The sequence below is a fragment of the Solanum dulcamara genome, chromosome 3 (genome assembly GCF_947179165.1).
Source record: "Solanum dulcamara chromosome 3, daSolDulc1.2, whole genome shotgun sequence".
Taxonomy (NCBI): Eukaryota; Viridiplantae; Streptophyta; class Magnoliopsida; order Solanales; family Solanaceae; genus Solanum; species Solanum dulcamara.
The window spans coordinates 57,086,215-57,089,345 of NC_077239.1; the positions used below are offsets into that span (position 1 = coordinate 57,086,215).

Genomic DNA, 3,131 nt, shown 5'->3' on the forward strand with positions numbered 1-3,131 from the left:
GCATATCTCGCTTACATGCACAAGATTTCAAATAAATTCCGTGCAACACATGGTATATTTGAACTTGGTGAAAAATAGTGTTTCATCTGATATCTGGTGTAGATAAATTGTTCTTCGCAATTGCGGGCCCTTTTCTACATTCACGAAGACCTAGGTCATTATTCTCCATATTTACGGGGTCATTGCCGCGTTCGCGAATTTCTAGCTGCATTGGTGAAGGTTAGCTATCCTGAACTCTGCGTTTGCGGGTCACTTAGGCCACGTTCGTGAATGCCAAAATCTTGATCTTTAAATAAAAGACCAAGGACGAATTCAACATTATCCTCCATGTTAAAACATCGATTTCTCCTATATTTCTGAACCAAATTTGGTGATCCAAAGGTCTAAATTCAAGAAAATTATGTGGGCAATCCATTGGTGAGCTTGGAAACTGGTTTAGGAGCTTTGTGTAAGGGAACTTTGCTATCTTAGCTGAAGCTATTTATCACGACCCAACTCCGTAGGCCATGACTGGTGCCTGAGTTGGGCACCCATACGTACTCTTAGCCCCACTTAGTACATTAATCGAATAAACATAGGTAATGATTAGAAGGGATCTCTAAACAGATATAATGCACGAGGGCCGATAGGCCATCACGAAACAAAAAAAAACCCAAAACATATATACAAAACCCACATCTCATGTCTACAGACCTCTACGGAATGATATCCTAGTCATATGACGGGACAGGGCTCCGCCGTACCCTGAACAATGTATATATATATACAACAGAAGGTGTCAGTACCAAAATAGGACTCCGAACAAAGGAGCACTGTCGACCAACATGGTGGATGTCCTAAGCGAGCGGATCAGCAAACCAATCATCTGTACCTGCGGGCATGTACCGAAGAAAGGGGGTCAGTACAGAAAATGTACCGAGTATGTAGAGCATAAACTGTAATAAGTAAAGTTATTTCCAGAGCATAAAGTGCAAAAATGAGCAAAATATCCAGAAATATCAAATGCTTATCAAACCACATATAATGGGTTGTAATAAGTAAAGTCATTACCGCAATAGAATGTACAAAACTGAGCAAAATGTTCGGAGATATCAAATGCTGATCAAAACCTCAGATAATATATGCAGAAAAACATATGCTATATCCGGCCCCATTATGGGACTCGGTGAACAAATATGGTCGCCCTCCTGTCATTGGCGCCACAGCACAGCATAACACCAGAATAGGGAATATCTCCGTAACAAATCATATCATATCATATCAGATGGCCATATCAAATCATATCATATCACATCATATCATATCATAAGCATATGTGTACATGGCACAGCATAACTCGGTGGCATAACATACACCACCCCATGTACATGTCATACCTTCCCCCTCACATCGGGACACGGCGAATAATGCAGAGAAGTATGCACGATAACATATCCTGGCCCAGGCTCAGTGAAGGAAGCATTGAGGCATCCACGAGTGGAGTAGTGAGAAACTATATGCAATTTAAATCATATTTAAGACTCAATGGAATAATCAGAATGAGCTATCATTTAAAAATCGAGACGAGACTCATGTCAAGTACCTTTCGAAAGTTACCCTGGATTATATCAGAATAAATCTTCTGGAATCATATAGACGTATCGAAGCATAATAAAATACCTTTTGGAAATCAAGGAATTGGCCATCCTAATGGCTCTAGGAATAGGAACCTCTTTGAAATTATATAAAAGTCATATTTTTGTTTCATAAATACCATACCAAAACAAAGATTAGCTTTACATACTTATGTCAAAACATGAAAATCGAAAGAATATGCTTTACATACTTATGTCAAAAACATGCCAAAAGAAAGAAAGGTTTTACATACTTATAACAAATACATGCCAAAAGAAGAGAAAGTATAAGCTTTACGTACTTATGACAAAGACATGCCAAAAGAAAGAAAGGTTCGCTTTACGTACCTCTTATGGATTACTCTTAACTATGCTCGCCTCGTCGTCTCTTGAACCTATTTAACATGAAATTAATACTAAGGTTAATAAACTTTCACTTTTCAATTTCCAACTCTACACCCAAGTAACCATAGGAATCATTTCCTTATCTATGTCTCTGGACTAGTTTATTACTAGCTCCGAATCTACCGAAAATCGGGCAGCATCTCCCCTGTAACTTGAACATCCCCGAGTTTTCAACTCGGCCACCATGTCAACAACCATACCAAAAACAACAGCCAGCAGCATGTATACAAGTAAATCACTTCAACTTTACACAATACAAGCTCTATACAACTCATTCCAAACTACGGTACCAAAATAGAGTTTTTAACCTTTATTTCATAAAATATGTAGTCATACCAAACGGAGGGTTGTGTGGCTGAAACCAGCAGAACCCACATCCATTTTTGATTACTTTACGGCCCTGAAACACGCAATTAAACCACCACCAAACTGCAGCACCACAATAACAACACACTACGCGACTTCGATTTAACTACTACGACTTCCATTTAGTTTGTTTCCAACGTCAAACATCCTTATACATTTTTTTTCCACTTTCAGCATATTTTAAGACATTTAATATACTTCATAACATCATCATAAATTCCAGTTCAAAACAGAAAACTTTACCTTTCCCGAAATTCACCAAAACTCGCCAAAACTTGCCTCGGAATTTCCTTTAGCGCAGCTGAAACTTATTGGCTGTTTGGTAACGTTTTGGGATGATTCAAACCATAAAGTTTCATTACTAATATCTTCATAACATCATGGTATAACTCATATAATTAATTCTTGGGACGGAATTGGAGAACTTACCTTTTTCTCCTCCCAAAACCGTAGCTCTTTCCTTCTTTCTACCTTAATTTCTCTTCTCTTCTCTCTTTTTTTTTCTTGCAATTTCGTTTTCCTTGCTCTTGAACACTCTAGATGAGTGTGGAAATTAATGAGTCATAAGACTCATATATATATTTATATATATATATATATATATATATATACTACTTTAGGGGTGACACATGTCATCCCCCAAGTGGTGACACGTGTCAAGCCCTAAGTGGCGACACATGTCAAGACCTAAGTGGTGACACGTGTCAAGATCTCATTGGTCCAACACACCCCTTTTCTCCAATCATG

The 3,131-nt window shown here is 38.1% G+C and overlaps 1 long non-coding RNA gene across 1 annotated transcript; it reads right to left on the reverse strand.

Moving 5' to 3' along the window:
• Positions 1–553: 553 nt before the first annotated feature.
• LOC129881653 (uncharacterized) lies at positions 554–2,712 on the reverse strand. The gene is made up of 3 exons (XR_008765661.1): positions 2,628–2,712; positions 1,962–2,008; positions 554–871 (listed from the first exon to the last, which is right to left on the reverse strand). It is a non-coding gene; the product is annotated as an uncharacterized LOC129881653 (long non-coding RNA).
• Between the last annotated feature and the right edge of the window lie 419 nt (positions 2,713–3,131).